At 38.9% G+C, this 24,361-nt stretch overlaps 1 protein-coding gene across 3 annotated transcripts in view; it reads right to left on the reverse strand.

The window, feature by feature from the left end:
* Positions 1 to 24,361, reverse strand: part of INPP4B (inositol polyphosphate-4-phosphatase type II B) — a 379,692-nt gene that overhangs the window by 51,090 nt on the left and 304,241 nt on the right. The window lies entirely within an intron of this gene.

Below are 24,361 nucleotides of genomic sequence, written 5' to 3' on the forward strand. Positions count from 1 at the left end.
TTTTAACAATTCAGCTGTTATGTTCTTCTCTGGTTTTAACTTCTTCCTTGCTCTTTCTATTCTTTCTTCTGATAGGGAAGGAGCAGTGACAACTGTTCAGGCTGCTCTGTTCATCTACCTCCATGGGAGTAATTCCCCTTCACCTCACAGAAAGCTCCCACTTTTTGTCAAAATAGCAGCTCCTTCAGTATTCTTAGGAAGTCTCTCTCATCTGCTTGCATCACTGAACAACAAGTGTCTGCATACAGTCTAACTTTTTGTACAACGGTTTAAAATCTTGATTTTTTGCTGTGTCCTCTAGTCTGTTGAGCAACAGCTTCCCAGCATCAGCTGTGGTGGACAGAATTTTTTCATTTCTTTGCAGCTTTGTACAATGTTTGCACTAATGTTTATGGCTTATTTTCACTTCCTCGGGAATGTTCTGTGCTCATAACTTATGTGCTTTCTTCCTGCTTATTTTATCCCTTCCAATTGTTTTCTCTGCTATATTTTGTGTTGGACTGTGTATATTTATAGCAATGCACATGTTGAGGGCAATGATTTGGGCTTTAGCAAGTGAGTTCTGAAAATAGCTGTGTGATGCTGGTAGTCAAGCAGACCTTACCCTACCCTCACTGGGTAGCGAGGCAGTGCTGATGTTGCACTAAGGCAGGAAGGTTTTGAGCCAGACCCTACACAGAGCAAATCGCAGAAGCAGAAAGAGAATTTGGAACCTCCTGGCTGCCAGCTCACTCTGACAAGCCACACTGCTTTCCAGCTATCCTGCATTACCCTAGGGAGACTGAATGGCATTGCTAAACCATGTACAGTTGAATCAACTATGGGCCAATTACCCTCAACTGCTGAATCTTCCAGTTCAGCACTCTCTATCAACATCAGTGTACAAGTTAGCAAGTTCCCAGGAGAGCAATAGAGAGATCTCTTAGCATGCTAGCCTCTAAAAAAGGAAGGGGTAGGGGGCATGGGGAGTTAGCACACTCTGAGTGTCCCATATCCCCAGACAAGAAAAAAAAACTCAGTCTGAAAAGGAACCTAACAGAAAGAAATGTTCCTTAAAGTCATTTTGACCCTGGCAGATACAAACATAATACATGCTGTCAGTGCAGTCACTTCTAGCTGATAGCATCAAATACAGTTTATACTAGAGATTGTGATTCTATTTCACAGCCAGCTTTCTCTCTCAGTGATGCAAAATGGGCAACTAATTAAGCTGTCATTTTTCAAATCAGAAGATATTTACTAGGCAGTTGCTTCATTAAATAAAATACCACATGTGTCAAAAAATTAAAGAAAAGAAGAAATCTTAAAGATATGAAGTTACTTGCTGAAAACCTGTTTCCCAAAAAGGGGGAAAAGGTGAAAATCAGATTAAATCAACCAATATTTTGATTTGTAATGTTAATAAGTTGCATGTTCTCACACGGTTCTTGGAAAACCAATACATCATTTGTAAGCAAAGACTCAATAGGCAAAAGCAATACACACAACAGAAAATATAAAACAGATTCCTTTACTCCCTGGCTGCATATGTTCATGCTACAGACTGGAAAACCACAGATAATTTTTAATCTACTGTCTTGAGTAAATCCAGAAGTGGCTTGTTATATCCCTGGGTAGATTTCTGAAACCAAAACCTGTAGTCTACCATATGAAATACATTTGCAAATTGACAGATCAGCCTCTGAAAAAGATGATAATTTGAGAGCAGGTTACTTGGAAAATTGGGTAATGAAGCAGTAGGATCAGAAGAAAAAACAATGCATTAGAAGTGTCTTCCAACACAGAAAGCCTTCAAAACTTCCTACAAATAGAAATACTTTCTTCCCCGTATCCTCCCACACAGACTATGGCACAAGAGAGTAGAACAGCACAGCGAATGACCAACAACCTTGCATGCCCAAGTTCTCCAGCCTGCATTGAGAAAGGCTGTCACCTCGCTTGGTGTTCAGCTGATCTGATAAATGAGGCCTGAAAATAATCTGGTAGTGTCACCTCTAGAACCTGTGAAGTCCTTAATTCAATATCCAGTTTCAACCGGTAAGCAACTAAGGTAAGTGTGCCGGTGACACAGGCAGATCCTCAGAAGGGAGGTTCTAGACTGTCTCCTGGGGAAAGTAAAGGATTGGCATTCCAAAGCTCAGAAAGCACTAATCTTGAACCTCAGACTGCTGAAAAATGCACTTACTTACTAGCATCTTTGAAGATGTTTTGATATGAAAAGTTGGTCAGGGATTTCCTGTTTACCATATAACCCACAGAAGTATGTCCTATTCCAACGAGAAACTAGCATAACAATTTGCTCAAGATTTGTTGTGCAGAAAGTCTACTACAAGCACAAACATTATTGCTCTCTCCAGCATCATCTTTGGGGATACTTGGAAACAATGTCCTGACTAATCTGTTGCGAATTCTATACGAAACTTAATAGTGACAGGAACCTGAAAGACTCCTGCTCATTTTGAGGATGGCATTTGGAGCAAACCCCATGTTAAGGCATAACTGGGAGGAAAAGGCAAACTATTTACCTCAAGAACATTACATCCTTTCTTATCTCTCATGATAAATCACAGAAAGAGTTATCCGACTCCTATTTTGAGACCTTTGTACCCAGGAGTACTTACAAATATGTCAAAAGGTAAGTATGCTTGACAGAAAAGGAGCTTCAGGGAAAGCAGTCGGCTGTATCCTGACATATGTCAGATCCTTTATAAACCTCCAGGGCATGCCAGTCCCTTGCATTAATTACCTGCAATGGACATCTTCTCACATCTGCTTCTCAGAGGTTCCAGCCTCCTTCCCTATCACTCCCTCCATGGATTTTTCATCAAGCCACGTGAAGGAAAATAGAAATAATTGTGCCTGCTGTTATGCTGTTTCTCACCGTAAGGGTCCAATGAGGAACATGAGTTCTCCTATGAATCCAACAGCAGCCATAAAAAGGATAAGGTGCTGAGCTGACACAGCTTGCCTGAGGGAGTGACAATGTCAGCAAATCAAAAGGAATATAAAATGTCTAGACTTACACATGGTCTGGCTGACACTGAATCTCTCCAAGTACTTCATTCAGAGAAAACACTTGCTTATAATACTGTCCTGGCTTATTATTTTATGCAGGGAAGCAGCCAGAAGTCCAAAGAGCTACATATCTTATTAGGAAAAATCCACCTCCTCTACCCTTACACTTTGAAGCTCTGCTTCCCTTTCAGTTTGGATAAACTGGGTAAAGATTGTGAAAATCGCATGTGGAGTTTCACAGATGGGCTTTGAAGATGGTTTTGTAGACCTTCAAGGAGATATATTCTCAGCTGGCACTTGTTAACAGTCAGACTGGTTCTGTGTCAAACAGCATTATGGTACTGAGGAGCTTCTGAGGTGTGGAGCAAGACCTTGTAAGCTTTCTGCCCATTTAATTCATGAGAAAAACAATTCCCACTGCTGGAAAGAAGATAGGCTATCGCTTCTCCCAGTGCTGCAAAGAAGGTAGGCTGCTATGTTTACAACTCTGACTGGGTAAAAAAAGGCTTGTAGCAGCTAACCTACTGTCGGTCCTACTTTGTCCAAGAAGATGGAAAACATCATCCCAGGAATCTTTACTTGCCTAAGAGACTTTTTTGAAAAATATTTCTAAATGTTACTATACGAAGAGGTGAAATGGTAGAGTAATGCATTATGGAGCAGCTTCCAATGTGGGAACAAAACATAATAAGGGAAAAATTCCAAATAGCTAAATGAGAGTTTGTGACAGATCCAGTCCATGTCTGACAATCATTCTAAAAATGCAAGATTGGTGTTGACAACCAAAGGCACGGCTCCTTCCTTTGCTTCTGAGAAGATGTTCAGCCTTTGAAGGTAGAGCTAGACTCGAGTGGCTCAGTGTTTTTGAAATACTAGATCTCAGGGAAACGGCTGCTGATTTACACCAGTTAAGAATAAATGACCCATGGATTCATTCACTGCTCTGTCCCTCATACACTATGGTTTGCAGGTGGTTCTTTGAAAGGTCATTTAATCCTCCTACCCTTTAAAGTGCAACCAACTCCAACGAGCAGTTGAGAGAGGGGTTAATTAAGAAGTGCTAGGCAAGCATTCAGCTGTTTTATACGACTCTTAAAAGCACATTTACCTTTGAACTTATTTCGCATGCAGGAAATACCCTGAGCTGGAAGTTAAGCAGAATTTCTTGATAAACCATCGCCTCCTTTATCTGGCATCATTCATGCAGACAAAGAGCAATTACTATTTTGTACCTTCTGTGGAAGGGCAGTGTTGCTTGAGTGTCAGACACCACTTACTGTCAGCTAGACATGGGGCAATGCCCAGCCCTGAGAAATTTGCCTTCTGACACTCTCAAAGCCTGTAACCCCTGTATGCATTCGTCAGATCTCAAGAAAGGTCTCAAGCTGCACTCTGGCAGAGTTTTCATGACCAGTGCTGGGGTCAGAGTAAGCTTGTTATTTCAAGAGGATTAACTTGGTATTAGTATTTGTGCTGCGGTTACTCCTTAAATAATCTTCCTTTTCAGTATGATGAGTTTCTGCTTGCTGATTAGTCTGATTCTTTTTGCTGTTATGGATGGCACTTTTTAATTATTTTTATTAAGTCTCCATCTCATAGTACCAGAGAACAAATAACCCAGTAACAGTAATTCCATATAATATTGGGAACACATGCTACAGATATGGTTTATATTAGAACATAAACCAGCATGATACTAGCAACAATTAAATTCTGGGATTTTTTTTTCTAGACTTTTCAACATACGTTAGCAAAAGGGAAAAATTTACACATTAAGTTGAATCTAGAAGTACAATTCTCTCAGAGTCTGGATATCATAGTGAATGCAAGCTACATCTCACATGACAGCTGCGGATTTAACAGCAGAGGAATAGTGAAATGCAGTCCCATTTGCTGCCTTCCAACACTAAGCACAATACAAACCTGGTTACAAGATGTGGCCAAGTAGTCCAAGATGAGAAAATGGTTACAGATATAACTGAACTCAGAGAAGACATCGACTAATTCATTTCATGAGATTTAGTTTGCTGTCTTCCCTTCCTGTTAAAATTCAGGACTAGTGAAAAAAAATCCCCATCCATAAAATTTAAACTACAAAACCCCTTATATTCAAGTACTGAAAACCTATACCCAAAGTTTGCAAAGTCAGCACAATGGGTATTTACTAATCAATAATAAATAAATCAACTGTAAATTTTTATACAAGCTTCTGGATAATGCTATATTTTGTAAGAGCCTACAGATATTTGAATTTTCCACCCACCATTCTCCTAACTTTTAAATGAGGGTATCAACTTTAGCACAACATATTTTCCACATTAATTCCTCTGTAGTGAAACTTCACGTTCACTTTGTTTTATGACACACAGTGATGACTCTCCTGTCAGAACATCATTTGAGAGGAGGTGAATAAAAACATGAATGCCAGGAAATTAGGAGACCAGAGCTTGACAGAAAAACACTAACTACAACAAAATACATGCTTAATGGCAAGCATTCTCTATGCTTGGTCTTTAACAAATGCCACATTAAATGTAGAAAGAAAGCCAGACTAGCAGAACTGTGCTCAACTGCCCACAGACCATACCTGCTCTGTGCAATTCTGTGCTTTGATGGAGAGTCTTAAATCATTCTACAAACATGTTTCCATGCGAGGAACAGAAAATCATTATAGCACTTCGATAAAAGGAGTCCTGAATTAAGAACTTGTAATTTTGTCACATCACTTCTAGGTATGACGCTCCCTTCAGCTTTCTCTGATACTTAATTCTGGGGGGTAGGGAACCAGCAATCTTATTTGCTTTAGTTACAGTGCTTCTGGGAGTTAGGTACACCTGGTCAGTCTCTTCAGCATCTAATCAATCCTGTAAATGCTGAACAAATAAGTAGAGAGGAGAGAGATATTGAAAATGTGCCTGTTAAACCATGGTCTAGTTAAATAATAATACATAGGCAAGGCAATGGGTCTTTGTATTATTCAGTCTAAAGTGTACATGTATGATTACAAAAACAACAATTCCTCCAGCAACTCAGAGCAAGGGAAGTAGTTTTAGAGCTGTTATGCTTCAGTTTCAAAATAATATTTAAAAAAAATTTACAAAGAGGTAGACAATTTCTTTCCATTCTTAGACATCAATGTACACTGAGCGAGGGAAAAACTTCATAGCAGTGCTGGATACTATGACCACTTAAGTCAGTTAGAACCTGGCCTTGCAACCTCATTTGTTTCAGCATCATTTCTGCAGGCTTCCTGGAATAAGGGCCCTCTCTTCGTTATACATGTTTAAAGTGTCAGGCAAAGAATGATTTTAATTTCAGAGCAGGGTCAGGAGGAGATATCACAACACAAATAAAAGCAGCTGCAATATCCCGGAGGAAGAATGGTGGTGTATTCTCTGGAGTTCACTTGATGATTTAGTTATGCTTTGTTTCATGCTGGCACATCTGAAACTCAGAAGCTAAGAATGTTAAACTGGAAACTGCTCTGACATGCCTACAAATACAGAGCTTTTTTAATGAGTCAGTTTCTAGTCCCCTTATCTGGATTCAAGAGACACTTAGATCAGACTTGACTGGCTGTCATGTAGCCAGTGTAACATCCACACAGCTCTGGAGGTTTTAGATGCCTATGGCTTATTTTAGCAGAACCTTGATGCCCACAGGTTCTGTGAACTCTGAATTTACTTATTTGATGGCTACTAAGCAACTACACAGTACTGTAAATAAAAACCTTAGTCCAAGGGAAAAAAAAAATCAGAAAGAAAATTCTATATGGGACATGAAAAGCCAGGCTTTAGAGTTAAGAATAGACTGATAGGAAATGCCTGAAGGAGAGCAGCAGTTGGTACAGAATACTAGAGACTCTGGAAACAAAGTGGAGTAAAAGGACCCAAAGATAGCACTGACGTTACAAACTGTCAAAACTCAGCAGCAGCTTCAGTGCACAAAGACGGTAGTGCTAAAGTGAGGAACTGTCTCCAGTGACAGGTGACTTCCTGAAGAATGTGTTACGGTTTCATGAGGACTGCTTTCTTTTCCAATCTCCTTTTTTTTCCTCTTCTACCTCCCCCTCCTTCTTACTAGAATTGTACTAAATCATCAGGGCAAGTGGCGAAGGAATAAAATAATAAAGAGAATAAACTAGTCACATGAGTTCTTACCTTTTTTTCTTTGCCCTTGTGGAGCATTTATGTTACAGGTCATGGAAAATAAGTTTCTAGCTGTTCCCATAATTTTATTGTATGCAATAAAGGCATACAATGGTTCTTCTTTGCCAAATGCAGTGTAATGTATGCCTGTTCTGGAAGGCTGTTTGCTTAGTTCTCCACGAAGTCTTTTCCAATGCTACCAATCTCATACCACGAACACTTTTGCATAGAGAACCTTCACAGGTAGTGTTTGCTATTCATTAAAAATAATGTTTAACAACTTATTCTGTGGTTGTGTTTACATTGGTCAGTTTTTTACATCCTTACTCATAAGGTAACTCTTTAAAAGCTATGATAAATTTACATTCCAGCTTTCATGTTAAGAGGTTGAATCCTGATGCCCTATGTAATTCTTTGTTTGGACTGTATTCTATAAAGACACCCACACATATATGTAAAAACAACTGAACAAAAACAATTGCTGTGCAGAAAATCCTACTTTGTTGAAAACTGATCTAACATAAGTCAGATTTTATTTAATTATCTGAAAGTAAAATAAGCCTGGCTTAAAATGAGAGTCCGAACAGCCTTTTACAAAGGCTTAACTATATTGGTTAAAACACAACTCATGTTGAGCAATACGATTTGGGCAGGAATAAATACTCAGGAGGGTTTGTAGCCTGTTCAGGAAATTTACTATTTGAAAGTTAACATAGTATCTGACAAAAAGGAAGTATTGGCTGCCCAATTTGAGGAACTAGTCTGAGGAACATCAAGAACTAGTCTAGTTCAATCAGTGAGTATATTGAAGCTTACAATGAAAATAACAGTATAACTCAGGAATGAGTTACAACTCATACGTGACTGACACAACTCACTCTGACTAGGTAGGCACCTCTCCTGTCCTATCCTGAAATATTATTTTTATCCCCAGCCTATTTAGGTCCTAAAAGTGACTTTATTGCTTTGTGCTGTGCTAGAAAGTTTGTGCATTGATCTTTCTTTATGTAGGCTAGCAGTGAGAGTGAATCAGATGCTCCCATAGAAAAAAAATGTATTTGCATTTTACAAGGAAACATAACCATCAGGAGGTGATTGGGGCTTATACACTGAGAAGCAATAGAAAGTATATATAGCCTTTTGGACCACATTGAGAACAGTCTAGTTAGTGTAAAGAAATCCAGCTTAAATTGTTTGTTCAGGAAAAGTTTTCAGGAAGGAAACTGTTTAATTATATACACCATTACCAAATATTTTTGAACCAACTTCAGTTGACAGCCGCTATGGAATACCAGGGATATTTTTGTTGCCAGCCTTTGAAGGAACTGATAAGCTCAGAAGGCATCCTGTACCAGGTTTTCTCCTTTTAACACCCTGAAGGCAAGCTCTTCCTCAGAAGTGAACTTACTTTCCTGTTTTAGCTTGTGGCAGCTGAGTAGCAACACAGAAAATGACCTCCCATGCTGCATCTTTCCTCCAAGCAACCTTCCCAAGCTATTTCTGTTGCAGTCCATTTGTTTTCCAAAAAATCCACTTTAATTAGTTGGGCACGAGGAAAATCTAGTCAAGATTAAAGAGAGGAAGTCACTGCGATAAATTTGTCTGTTTGTTCAGTTGGCTGATGGTTTGTGTTTTTTTGGGGAGGAGGGCAGTGGAGGCTAAGGAGTGAGGGTGCATTGTCTTTTCTTCCTTCTGGAAAGTTACCGAGAAGTGACTGAGAAGTTACTAGAAAGTGACTGAGAACAAGTTAAAATCACTCAGGAGTGAAAATGGGAGGGCGATGGGCTCTATTGCCCCAGTTCTCATCTCCTTAGGAGGAATAAAAATACATGTAGGTCAAATCTGCAAACGTCAGATCCATAATCCACGTACGGCAAGAGCTACAGCACACCAAGATTCAGAAATCTGTTCGGGGATCCAGCCCTAAGAAATCTGTACCATTATATAATATTAAGTCCCACAAATACTAAAAGCAAGTCAATGGAAAATATGAAAGTTGCAGGTAATGGGCATATTTTTATGGCCTCCAACCACATAGTTAGAAAATCAAGCAGTCCCTAGTGGCCATAGATATAAACAATGAATGAGCTCTACTAATTAGCTTTAACTTACAAGTGCAAATCAGGTTAATTAAAAATAAACTTCACTACATTGCAGCACTGAACACATCCCTTTTCTTAATTCAAGTACAGATGAATGGATACAGAAAATTTGATCTATATGTGTTCGCTGGGTTAATTAAAAGTCAGGCATACATTGCAGCACCAGACAGAATTTTTCATTTCTACGAGGGCTGTTGGAAACTTGAGATTAAGAAAGGATGAAGGAAAAAAAGCATCTGATGTCTGTTAAAGTGAAAATATTCTTTACACCAGGAAATCTACAGCACAGCTGACTCACAAAGGAAGTATTAATGACTGCCACACCCTGTCCTCTGCATTGTCTTTTTGTGCAGACCACCGAGTCTTTAGCATGAACAAGTTTAATTCAAGCACCTTACAGCAGTCCGATACCAGAGCAATTTCACCTTTAGTGCACTGAGCTACAAACTGCAGAGGTTCAGCTGTGTCACGCAATTAAGAGAGCCTGGTCACAGTAGGCTCAGGCCACAGACTGGGCAGACTGCTGAACACAGCGCCCTTGTCAGCACTTCTGCATTCATGGGCTGTTGCTGGGACAAGCCAGTGCTGTCTGCCTGCGAACAATCTATGCCCAAACCCAGCCTGCTGGCTGTGAGCAGTGCTCTTGCCAGGATGCTGCAACTTGCCTTTGCAGGGATTCCAGCGTGCCGCTGAAGCAGGTGTGCTAGACTTTGCTCTCGTTCCTGCACCATGGGCGTTTGCCTGCAGGCACGAACTCCGTCTTGAATTAGTTTATAATCAACTTCCTGCTTGGGAGAGTCAGCAGCACTGGATGCCAAATGGCTAAACAAATCTGCACCTCAGTTTTTAAGAATCTTGTTGGCAGAGGTTTTAAATATACCTTCAGGTGTACTGGATTCTCTTTCACCTTTTCACGGATATATTTTTTAAAAGACTACAAGTGATGCATTCCCCAACATGCTGCATAATCTATTCATAAGAGAGGTGTGTCAGCAAAGACAGGCAGACCTCCTCTACCGGGGAGGCCCCTAAATCACCTTGCTTAGCACAAATTCAAATATAGCTGTCTCTTAACTAGCTGGCATCCACAGCTTCTCTGGGTAACCTCTTCCAGTGCCTCACCACCTTCAGAGTAAAGAATTTCCTCCTAATATCTATCTAAATTTCCCCTCTTTTAGTTTAAAACTATTCTCTCATCTTGTCACCCTTAAAAAACTAATCTCTATCTGCTATTTTCCAATATAAAGAAATCTCAGCTAGGAGAAAGACACCTGTGATGTGGGACAGCCCATTGGTCTGCCAGTAACCATTCCCAGTTCTGTTTCAGCACTACAGAAGTGTGTGACAGAGCAGACACAACCAGTTTGATGGTTTAAAATAGCATTATACAATGCCACTAGGCTAAGGGCTCGAATAGCATTTAACACACACATATTCACCTTTATTTCTTAAAGCATTTCCTTGCCAGGTGAGTTTTTCTCAACTCTAATGAGGACTTCAGAAGCAGTTACACAGTCTTTATGTATGCTTTAAGCAGAGGAGAAATGCCAAGAAATGTAAAGTAATTAGGTCCTTGGTGTGAAATTAGCTGCTAGACTGCAGGCACGGAATGAAGGAGAAAGCAAAAGTTCTGGAGAAAATTAATTCTTATATGCAGTTTATAAGGATATAAACTCCATAGCATCAGGTGATAAAAAACGTTCTAGCTAGTGGGAGTTAAAAAAAAAAAAAAAAAAAAAGATACTGAGATAGTAACAGCTAATGACATGTCCACTTCTGCACAAGAAACTGAAGGCAGGGAAGCCGTTGTCTTAATAATATCTCCCTCTACAGAGGAACAGTCTGTATCAAACTACTGTGTGTGTCAATTACCTGCTTAATTGCCCTTATGTGTTACCATATACAGCTTTAAAGGGTTGCCATCACATTTTTCCAGTTGTTTTCCTCAGCAAACAGATCTGTCTATGCTTTTGATGCATTTTTCCCAGCTTTTCACCGTCTTACTCAACAATGCAGTAGAATGGCTTGGGTGACTGCTTAATTTCTCACTCCTCCATGGCTAGTAGGAAATACTTCATTGCTTACGCATTATAGCTGAAACAACCATCTCCACACTGCTGTCTGTTAAGTACATCAACACAGACTGATCTATAATTGAATTAAATGAGAGTCATTTTTGCTTTGTTTGTAAGGGTAAGTAGAAGCAAAAACTCTTCTGAGAAAACCAGAAAAGATTTTCAAAGGCTATGAGAAAAACCGAGTTAAAGTGGTCCCTTAGGACACATTGCAGCCCAATTACACTGCTATTCTTCAGAAAATATTCATGCACTGATAGACTCAATAGGATGTTTTAACAGATCTCTGCGCAGGATGCATGAACTTATAGCAGCACTGTCTCAAACTATTCTGCACATGGAGCACGGACAGCGAACAGAAACAATGCTGCACCTGGGAGAGAATCCAGGACTGCACCAACATGCACAATATGTTTTGGGGAAGCAACATTACAGAGGCCTCTTCTGAAATTCAATGCACAGACCATGTTAATATGTACTTTTCCCCTTCCCAACACATTTGCACGTCCATTTGAAAATACTGTCCATCTCAAATTTCTGTGTTTGGTTTGGATCTCTGGACTCACACCTGCTGTATCCTTGATTAACAGTCCTGATGCTACAGTCTCAGTGCTGTACAGTAACTGTATATCTATCGATGAATGTTGAACACATCAAGAGCTTTATACGTTTTGAAGGACCTGCTTGTCTTCAGCTCACCTGCACTATTTAAGTACAGGCACGCAGAGTAAGCCCCACACTTTGGACACATACTGCTTTCATTGCACATATAGAATAAAATTGTTTTCTTTGACAGGCTCACTGAGCACATCACAGTGTGGTCAAAGGATGGAAACGACTGACAAACTCTAACTCTAAAATGCATTGAATTTGGCATTATGGGACTGGTTCATGCCCATAGAAAGTCACGGTGTTATACTGAATCCTCCAAGCCCAGAGCACCTGAGGAATCCTCTCCTTCTCTGGTGAACTCTGGCGAAAGCACCAAAAACCCTGCAATCCATACCTAAAAGCCATTTCAGAATCTTGGGCCAGAAGTAGTGTCATGCATTGACCAATCGTAGCTAATTGCAGAACAAGAAGTTTTCAACTGTGTCTGTTCTTTTTCTGCATCCTCAAATTCCTCTGCTGCCACCACCATGGAATACATCATTATTATGTCAAAATTCTTGGTACAAAATTAAGAGAAGGTCTAGGTCAGCCAAGGTTTATAGAATATTCAAGGGAGAAGAAAAGGATAGACAACGCCATTCTGCAAAATACAACACCACACTGCAAATTCATTTTTATCACATAGACCAACAATTATTTGAAATGCAAGAATCTGAACTTGTGAGAGTACCTAACTGGTATGGCAACTGGTACCTCACTACTATGAAACATTTCCTCTTATGCAGTCACAACTCATGGCCTGTGAGCTACAAGAATCAATAAACAGTGTAAGAAACTTCCATTGCTTTGCTATATCGGGCGCTAGAACACAACCTGTGGCCTCAAGCCCTGGCAAAAGTTCAACAAGTTTCAATAAAACAGAAATTAATCCTTAAGAATGTATTTTAGATCCCATACATGCCAGGACATTACAGCTTGTATGTCATATATTAATTGAATAGACTTTATACGTGAAAGAAAAGGCACTGTTATGCACAAGTTAACATTTACTAGATTCCAGAACCTGAACTTTTTTTTTACAGGTTTTACATTTGATATGTCAGATGTGTATTCACCTGAGGCACATGACCAGTGATCGTTAAAAAATGCCACTACAGTGTTCAAAATCCACATACCTTATTTATTTTTTAACCATTGTTAATTCTGTAACAAGGCTTAGAAGGAACTGAAATCTGAGAACTACTATTGCCTGAAGAGATAGATACAGCTGTTTACATTCGTGGTATAGACCAAAGGGACACGCTTTTGTTGTCTTTGAAAAAGTATCAGGAAGGTTGCAATAAGGTGATACTGTCCTCTACAGAGCTTCCTGAAATGTGACACTGTACTGTGAAGCTACAGAATAAATGGTTCTGAACAGCAACAAAAGAAAATATGCAACACTTTGATCCGGGAAAAATCTTTGCTTGACGTTAACTACTCATTACCTTGATGTGTAAATGCTAAGTGAACCCCCACACCATGCTCAAAGCAAAAATGATTCATTCCGATGACACACTTACTAAGTGGCTCTTGTAGACTTCAGAAACTCCAAGAATATAATATCAGGGTAGAAAAAATATTATAAGATCTGTAGATTTTTAAGCACTCATTAATTTTTAACAATAGCTTCCTTTGCTATTTGGTATCTAATATTTGTTGAGAAAGACAAATGTTTGAAAAGTGTGCACACAATGCCAAAGAGAGAACATTTTCAGGTTTTACTGCCTGATGCAGCAGCCTCTGGAAGAACAAGCTGACAGGTTGGGCTGCAAGAGCCAGCAGAATGTATTTCAGCAGTTCAAGGAATTTAATAAATGCTGCTGGCTTCGTAGCTGAAACAACTATCTGCATGTATACCCTTGAATCTATACCAAGCAGATCGTTCTTTTCCATAAGTTTTCTTTAACAACAGATCTCACCTTCCTGCAAACTGGCTCCCAACAAGATGAAACCTTTTCTTCAAGATTCTTCTCGATTCCCCGGTAGCCGGCAGTTTCTGGGGGGCTGAATCCCACAGAGTCCCCCCTCTAGCCCCTCGGGGTTAAAGCCAGGTTCCTGGTTCTATCACAACTTCAGAGGTAGTGGCTGTGGAAACCTGGGATCTCCCTGCAGCCCACTGCATCTCAGACCCCATTTATAGGCGTTACCCCTCCCCACACGAAGATTCCAGAAGGTTCTGTTCCCTCCCTTGCAGAAGGCTGCAGAAAGAGAACCTTCCGGAGAACCTGCCCAGCCTTCTAGAAGGTTCTCTCCACACAAGGAAACAGCGCTGAGGACCAGCCTTTGGCAGGAGGGTCACAGCTCACCATATGCACCTGCAGGCCGCCTCCCTGTGGAGAAGAGCAGGTGAAATGTGGAAAGCCGTCCCTGTTAGTCCCTAACACACAGCGCGTGCCCTTGAGGAAGGCACGTCCTCATGTAATGGCTGCCGCATGCAGTGTGGTGGAGGCACGGAGGAACAAGAGATGATGGATCTCACCAGAAACTTTTGCTTTCTGCCTATCTAACTGCCTTTCGAACCACAAATTAATTTACTGAGGTATATCTTATAGACACCACTTCTCTAGATGTTAATGATGCTCCTGCCTGCCTGTGTGTGCTGTCAGTGACAAAGCGCCTCTCTGTGAGGCACTGAGCTGGTGGGCAGCGAAAGCTCCTGGATCGATGGCTTCCTCTGCTTTCCTGCTTCCTCTGGTGCTGAACCCACCATACTCTGCTTCATTTGGCATCAGAGGGATTACAGTCAAGGCTGCTTTCATTAGTGATTACATTTGAAATATATCTGGAGGAAAAAAACCCTCTATGTTCAGTCCCAAGATATTTAATGTTCCCGGGAGGCATCAGTTGGGATGGTTGCTAAAAACCTACATTTAAATAGCTGTACCGGTTCTGTTCCATCCTTTGCTCTTAAATGACTGAAAAGTGGAGGTCATTAAGAACAGGTTTCTCAGAAGTGCTGAAGATTCACTATTTCACTGCCTCTAAAGAGTGAATCCCCTCACATTCATCTTTCTTCCTGCCAAGCCAAAGGAGGCCATTTTGGGAGAGGGCAGGCCAGGGGAGATTTAGGGCAGCCAGCTGACAGCCATATATTTGGCTGCCATTGCTTCTTGTGGCACTACAGATGTGAAAGCACCCGCCTAACTCCTTGTCAGCACTGCAGTGAATACTCTAATTTCACAGCAAGTCTAGGCAACTCCTCATGCATCTTTGAGGCTCTGAGAAGTAGGTCCCTGAGGAATTCTGTACATGCTATTCATGCTGCTGCTTTATTTGACAGTTTAATCTTGATGTTTAATGTATTTTGCCTGTTTGTTCTTTCTCTTGAAATGGCAGCATTGCATTCCTTCTGCCTGCCTCTCTGAGTCACAGGGCTTGCAGGTGTATGACTGATGGCCGTACCTACAGTGTTGTCTGTGTAGCTTTCAAAAACAATGTGTTAATGTGTTTTTAGCTATTAGAATATATTACAGCTTGGCACACTCTTTGCTATTGATTTAGCCCATGGAGAAGAAGCCAATAGAGTCCCTATATGAAATTGAGTGCCACATATTTTATTTACCTTTCATCTTGAACCACCTTTCCCAGAGTAAAAATTTAAAGTATATATACAGTGTGGCAAATAGCCAGCTTTCAAAATTACTGTCTTGTCTGCAAGTGGATTAAGGATTCCAACTGTAAACTACTTTTTTTTTTTTTTTTTGATAAAGTCACTCCAGAGTGCAAGTTCTTTCTGATTATTAAAAAGTATTTTTGGTACTGAATATTTGGAGACCGGCAACACAATGCAGACAAGATTTTTTTTCCAGACAACACTATGTTTGCTTGCTTAAAACATAAAAATTGCTTTTGCATATGTAGAAAGTTCTTAGAAATACTTATTCTAATACATCTTAGGTTCCCCTTACTTTAATAGCACCTTTTTTTTCCACAGCGGAACAACACTGACAGCTGGCTACTACTGTGGTTAGGATTCAGACAATATAACCTTGGCTGGAGGTATCTAATCTAAATTATTTTTCAGAAATCGTGATCTAGTTCCTTCCTAACTAAGAGACAGATTAGTATATTTATAGGATAGTTCACGCATTTGTGAAACAGTTGGACTTAAGATATCTCTGGCTGTGGCCATTTATCTCCCGGGAATATAAATGACAACTAGACAACAAAAGTTTGGTGACATGAACCTACACCTCAGTTCTCTGCTTTCACATAAAAACCCTGAGTATGTATTTCAACTTGCTGGTTTCAAATTGCCTACCCTAAACTATGGATAACCTCATATGAACCTCATGAACCTGTGCTATTTCCTTTATCCAAAGATAATCAAGCCTCAGCTTGTATCTCCAATGCTAAATGATTTGGGTTGGTGCTCTGAGGAAGCTCACAGATCCATCATCCTAAATGTCACACTAATGGGGCTTTATACATGCATGGGATCTCACTCATAGATCAGATGGAAATTTCCCTGAGAAAAACTGGAAATGGCCTTGGGATTTTTCTTGATCTCAACTATGTGGGATTATCTGGGTACATTTTACCTGCTCCATAGCATATCATAACAAGGGTCCAAGGCACTGAAGATAATTGCTGGATTCTGCAAGCAATTAAGTATGTATTACTGACGAGTAAAGTCCTTCAGCCTAACTAAAGCATTTGGTTTTGAAGTAGAGATACTTTATTATAATATAAGGCCCAGAGGACTCGATAATTTCTTCTGGTCTTAAGCCCCAGGAAACGCTGTAGAATAAAGCTCATTTTCTTGAGTGGAAATTTGTATTCAGATAAGCAGATCAGCATTAGGGAGATTGTGATTAATTCAACAGTTTATTTTGTGATTTAACCTCAGTCTACCATTGAGTTATTTTGGAAGTGATTTGATAGTGGTATTGTTTTTAGCTTAGTGTAGTAACAATACAGTAGCTTTACAAATATGCTTTCTTGATTTATCATTGCCTTATAATAAATATCTCCTTCCAAACAGATATCGTTGGATTCTACGTATTTACTTCAACCTTTCTGACTTATGGACGTAATAAGAATCTCCCTGTTTTGCCTAGGGTAGCCACTGGGTTTGTGTAAAACTAAACAATTTACTTTTCATTTATGTTCTTTCATCTGTTGTGATAGGATTGTACGTGACATAGAACAAGCGCAGGGTTTTTTTCTTATTTCCATCTTGTTGGGCTATCATTTCTCTTTTTCATTTTGTTGTGATAAGTTCAGACATAAACAACCTGATATAAAACTATTTGTAGGGAAAATAAATGAATTACCAACTACCTACTGATACAACTAAAAAACATTGAAGTGGAATATAGAAATGATCCATCTTAAACCGGGTAATTTTTAAATTTAATAGTCTTAATGATACCTAGTTTATTCATGAAAGAAATGCAAGCATCCAATTTTCTATTGGAAAACATATACTGGTGCGTGGAATTTATTACAATTCTTTCAGCTGATCAAATGTAATAAAGTATTAAATTTAGATTGCAGTCTCTGTAGAACTGTGATAGCAATGTATATCTTGTATCATTTGGAAAATCTCGATACAGTTAGCAACTTGGAAAACTGTGATCAGTAGTATTTTCACTGCTGAAGTCTACATCTCAATGTCCAGAATATATCATCGCAACGATGGTAATTTGCTGTAGAATAAGGCACAGAGAAAAATGTGTGATGTCTCTCTATTCCCACTGGTGCACAATATATATACATAGTTATGAAGAAAAATATATATTACTGTGCACTACACTGATTGCCTTATACTTTTGCCCTTTTGCTTTATGTCCTTTTCCAGACAGCGGAGGAGGATGAAAATTATCAGCCAATAAAAACTGTAGCAAATACCAGACAAAGTAATAGAGGAGTTCAGCATACCTGTCGGCATCCCAAGGTCAAGCTCTTGTGACACAGATTGCTATTGGAAAACAAAGGTGCATAGGTATGAACCTCCAGCTGCTTAAAATATGAGTAGATATAACACATTTCTATCTATTTTGTGTGCTGAACTGGAATTTAAGTTGCCTTAATTGCTATTCCTCTTTATTTTGGTGTTTCAATAATGCATTACATTAATAGCAGATATTATTACACATTTCCTTCTCACACATGGTCGTGTACCAAGCAGTGCAGTGGGATAAAATGATTGAAGAAACTGCTGAAGTGAAAAAAAAAAAAAAAAAAAAAAAAAAAAAAGACTTCACTAGCATATGAGAGGGCTGGGGTTGCATAATTATATTGCTATTATAGTTTCTAAGTTTTAAGCATGCTGACATCAAGGACACTTAAAGTTTTCCCGATAGATTTAGTTAATTTCCCTATTATTTTTTTTATTTGCTCAATGTCCATTTTCAGATGGAATGAGAAGTGTTTTTCATTTCCCAAATACGTGGAGATTGTATACCTAATGTATTTCTGACCTATGTATCTAGCAAAAATTGGAAATAAGGAGAATACCAAAATAAACGAAACAGACCTTTCAAAATGAAATCTAGGACAAAAGTAGAATAACATAAGATAACATATCTTGTACTCCAAATTAATCATTTCTTTGCTTAACTATTGTGAAAATTTCCATAAAGACTTCACAAAAATTCTGGCTTGTGTATTTATCTAAGAACGTCATTTACAAAGCACGTTTCTGGTTTTCTTGTTGCCAAACGTATTGTTCCATTTGTATTCCGTAAGCATAAATTAACTTCATATTTGTTGGGAACACAGTTTATTTTTACAGCATGTATTACTTCAAAATTTTATCAGAGGGCTTGGTTATTTCCCACTAAAGGGTAGATAAAGTGTGTACCCACAATTGTGAAGCTTATTTATGTTCATTCTGCCTTGGATGTAAGAAGTAAGACTGAGTTAAAGAAATGGAACAGAACCATCAGAACAAAATGTGCTCTGTAACTGATGAATAAAACCAATGTGCATTTTGAAGGAGGAAAGTGACAATTACACCTGACATTTCCTGAACTGCATTTGATTATCCTGAAGAACATTAGGTGGGTAGATTCTGATCTTTTTGGCTCATGTTTAGTATAATTTTGTTACAGGTTCCAGGCTTTGCTTATCTCACTGGAATTCATGACATAACCTCGCCTTCTCAAACTTTCATGAAATCTCATTTTAAAACAACCTTTTCAGGCCTCAGAACAGCAGCTGTTCTACTTAACATAGCCTCTATCTGAAAAGGCTAATCTGCTGTATTACCCCTACTGTGTAATAAAAGCAGATATAATTCCTGATAGGCATGGCTGATGAGCCCGATTCAGAGAGCCTACATTTTACTGAAATGCTTTATATTTGCAATTGGCTAAGCCTACCAAAAGCAAAGCTGTTGTGCAGAATTTCCTCTGCGTGAATCTGATCCCTGCTTTGGAGGTTTCATCTAGTAGCTTGACTCGTACACAATATTCACTGAGCCCACATTTACTTAATTTTTAAAGAGCACTTTATTGAGCAGTTCTGCCCATGCTCAGAGAAGAAGTTTGTACAATAGCTCTCCTAGTTCAGTTCTCCATCCAGATTTCCAAGTTATTACACACACAAGAAACAAAAGCAGGAAGCTACATTATCAAAAATTCTGATGGGGAAGAATGAGGTATGAAAAGATTCACGTGGCATCATACCTATATATTCTTTCACAATAGAAATATAGATCCTGCTGCAACCAAAGCACCATAACCAGGGAGAGCTCTGTGAGGAGGCTCATCCAGTACAGGCCCTTACACTGTTCCCTAAGTATCAGCTTCCTGTCACTGTTGGAGCCAGGGTGAAAGTAGAAGAAACTTTGGCTCTATTCTTCCATCAAATTTCTTGTTATGACTCTCACAACAGGCTGTATATAAAGTCCAAAAGCCAAGAGGAGGGTAGAACAAGACAAAAGGTCACTACTGTTAGCAGACTGAAGGATTATGACAGCTTTTAGAATCCACAGAGTTCCAATCACAAATTGTGAAAATTTCTACGTAGGATTAGATGCACACAGTTCCAGGCCCAGCAAACATGCAACTACACTTCCTCCAAACCAGCCTCCCTGACCGAGGCATGCAGAGCTGTTAGTTAATCTGTTTCAGCAGAGGATCTCATTTACTGTGATTGCTAAGGCTCCATAACATCAGTAGCTCAAGGGCCTTATGAAATCCATCAGTCTTTGGACGCATTTAAGCCCTTGGTGCCCAAGTGGGCTGATACAAGGATCCAAATGTGGATCTGGCTGCTGCAGGTAGAGCACACCCAGCACTAGAGAGAATTAAATTATTAGTTTCCTAACTAAAAACAAAACAAAACAACTAAGATTCAATAACAGCATGATCAGCAATTGAAATACTTGAAATAGTTTATATTTCTCAAAACGGGAACAAAAAAAAAAAAAGCATGAAAATCCATGAAAATCCTAGTTCTGGAAATGTGCATTACTCATATCGAAAATATCCTGGAGTATTTTCCAGCTTTAAGTAGTAGTAAGGTGGAAAAAGAATCCATAATTAGTAAATGTGCCCTTCAGGGCACTAAGCATAGTGAAAGATAATTTTGTGTCAGCATCACTGTAATTATAAGACAAATCCATTGACTCAGTCACAAGACCTTCTCTTCAAAAAACTGTCACTTCATAACAGCTTCTTCCTCTAGATGCTTAACAGCCATGGTAACTGGAAGTTGGACTTAGAGCACAGAAATTGGTGAGAGTTACCCATCTGCAATGCTGGCTTCACATAAGTTAGTATCAGGTATGTAGTCTGCTTCACGTTCTTTAACAGTACAATTGGGAGGATTGTTTGTTTTTGTTTTTCTTTTTAACTGTAAAATTCCTCTTTGTGCTCTTGGTTATTTTGGTGTGTGTGTGTATGCACACTTGACAGGCAGTGCAGCATCTGCCTTATTACTGCTAGAAGTTGTAGTATTTTCTTTTTAATGATGTCCAAACAAATTATCTGTTAAAAATAGACTGCATGGTAGCTCAGTGGGAAACAGAATTTAGCAGGCAGAAGATCAAAAGGAATTAAGTGCCAGAGCTCTGGCCTATGCGCTCGTAAAAATTGATTTGACTTAATAAGTTTAATGCAAAAGGGAATTGCATTCTGTGCACTGCTTTCCTGTTGATTTTTAAAAAGTGTGGGAGCACATCTTCCCTGCTGATGTCCATTAACTATGTCCATGAATATATAAATATAAATTGGGTGCTTCACTTCTTTTTCTTTCTTTCCTTTAACTCTTATCAGCATTTTATAGCTAGGCAAACTAACTGAATTCACGCAAAAAACTGCTAACAGCTGCTATTTTCCACTTATCTGAAATGCTCACTTTTTTTCCCCTATTGATATTAAAACAGTAAAAGCCCTGAATTTTATTGATTTATATTTTGCAATAACTGTTTCAACAAAGTATGCAGGTGTCGTATCATAAGTAGGTAAAAGTAGCCACTGAAAGTCATGTTTATCAGCAAGTAATCTTATTGATATTTTGTTTTTATTTAGTTAGTTATTGTTGTTGTTTTTCAGGGTGATAATTAGTTTGTCTTGCATCAAAAGTTCCTATGGGACAGTATAAAACCTAAGCCAGAAAATTCTACCTGTTCATATTTGGACTTGTAATCAACTTCTAAAAGATTGTTCTGTCTTTAGATGTGAAATGCAGAGACACGGTGCTTATAAAGCAAAAAAAAAAAAAAAAAAAAAAGATTGCCCCAATGCAGTCTTGCACTCAATTCCTCAATTCTTACTTTCCTGGTTAAGTGCTGTCCTACCTTGCTTTTGTGATAGCATGCAAAGCATTATAACCAGTTTTCTTCTAAATCATTTTGCTTAAATGACAACGTATGTACACAGTACCTGCTTGACCAAACAGCCACTGCTTTTAAACAATCCTGTTACTTATTCACTACAACAGGATTGTACCTCCTACCATTGTAGCTTCTACCACAGTCATGAAGAAATGAAGTATTCCAACCTCAGTAGTATTGGAAGCAAGGACAAAGGTTTAATGTAGTCTAAACCCCATAGCTTAGGTTAAGACATGACCTTCCCTATCTTCCCTGTCTGTTCTTGACTAGACTCTCTGCTCCTTGATTTTCTTACATTTCTGTATCTGGTGAGTGTTTGGTATAGATCCCATAGCCTTAACTCTGAATTCTGCCATGTAACCATTTAGCCACAGAGCTGCTATACTCACGAGAGTCCAGGCACCACAGCGCAATATCCAGGGCCAGGGTGGGAGGGTGGCTCTGCCTGCCTCTTGCTCCCCAACACCAAAACGTCATGCATGGAACAGACTGGTATGAAGAGTGGGATTTACTGAGAAGTTCACTGAGTTTCAGACACTGAACTGAAGTACTGAACCCCAGCTGAGGCTGGTTGAGAACACTGTAATAGTACAGATCAGGCTGCAGAATATGGCTGCTGGAGTCCAGTCACAAGTTGTTGTACTTTAACATGAATACAAACTTTGTCACAAAGACTTAAGCCCACACCTGGAAACAGAACCAAATCATATTACCAAATTTATGAACATCTTTCTAACACGTCCTTTGTCATTATTTCCTGATATTCTGGTCTTGTGTGGAAAATACAAAGAGCCAAACATTGATTAACGTGGGCTTCTACAGTCTTCCCCTTAACACCCACTATACCAGGAATTAAATTCAAACAAAGTGCTGAGAATCTGCCTTGGTTTATCCTACCACAATTTAAGTAGCACTAAAGAAAACTATGCCTTAATCATGTGATGTACTTTTCATTTGGTAAGTGCCCAAACAGGTTGGAAACCTACATCTTACAAACAAATGCAGCTCACAAGTAGCATGTAGGTTTTTGAATATTTTACTGCATATGCCCCTTCTAAAGAGAACATGATAAAGACATATATTCTCTTCTGCGTACAAGTTCATCAGACTGTTAGACAATAATTGCAATCGTTTACAGGAAACCACCAAGTTTTACGTGTAGTGAAATAGAATTCACAGAGCAAAAATATGAACAAGCCCTTCTTGTGTGATGTCTTATAAAAAAAAATGTATTTGCCATTCACAGTTGTGAAGCAATCAAAGCCCAGAAAGAGGAATGCTGCTGAATCCTCTCGAAGAATCTAGTATTTGGTGTTAACTTCTTATGTGAAGTGCCCCATTTCTGATTCCTCTCTTGTGAATGATGACCCCAGGATGAGATGTTAAACTTTTCTCTATTTCGAAATCTGCTAAGTTTTACCCCGAAAGAACATCTCTAAGGAAGGACATCACCCAAAAGTCTCTGACAATCAGTGCATATGTCTGACAGTCCTAATTCTGTTCAACTCAGCAGTTTAAACTCTTTTGTCCTGTAAATCACAGCAATCATAGTTTATTCTTACATGGAAAAGGATGCCCATGTGGATTTTGCTGGAGAAAGGTGAAACAAATAAACATTAGGCATCCTACAGGTCCTGCTAAAGCTTTATTCATGTGCACCTTTTTGCAACACCTCCAATGGCAAAGAAGTATTCAACTGCTAGAAATATCAACAAGTTCAATTTTAAACTGATCTTACTAAACTGCCATTTCCCATTCTGTAGTTTTACTATCAAAATTAAGTGTGTACTTTTATTTGTACGCATATATATGTATACACACATATATACATGTGTATATATATACGCACACACGTAAAAAAGACTTAACTGCTCTTTAAATTCAACTTCTTATCCCAGTTCATTAAGAAACAATTTGTGTTTTCTTCACTAACAATACTAAAATCTTTCCTGCAGCAGAGCAAGTGTACATCTTGTTCATTTACTGGGTTAGGACAGTACTTGGACAACCTACATGGAATTGCTTAGGGTTGATTTACGTGGGTAAAGCAAGCAGAGCACAATCCAGTTATTGTCTAGAATCTTATTGCCCTTAATCCCATTAATAATAGTTGTCACAGAACTACTAAAGGCTGAGATCCACAGAAGACACAGAACTCTCACTGACTTGACTAGAAGAAGTATTTGCATTGGAAATTCAGGGTCAACAATGGACGGCCCAGTGCGGATTGCTGCAGACTATGGTTCCGAAAATATCACATCGTACTTCTACTCAAACATGTCCCAAAATACGTTCACAAAGTGAGGTGCCAAAAATACATTTTTTACTACCTTACTAGTCCACTCACTCATTAGAGCTGTAGTTTTTTTTTGGTTACGTTGTCATGAGAAAAAAAGTGTTTCCTAGTTGACATAGAAGATAAAATCTGTAAGCATGCAAAGTGAGACAAATTATTATTATTTTTTTTAAAGATTGTCACTTTTATTAGTAAGAGACAAATTTTTTAGGCTGAATGCTAACAGCTATCTTATAATTTATTACCATAATAATCGTTAGTTCCTGGTGCTTTCTAAAGATAAT

This window comes from Anas acuta, chromosome 4, assembly GCF_963932015.1.
Source record: "Anas acuta chromosome 4, bAnaAcu1.1, whole genome shotgun sequence".
NCBI classification, from domain to species: Eukaryota; Metazoa; Chordata; class Aves; order Anseriformes; family Anatidae; genus Anas; species Anas acuta.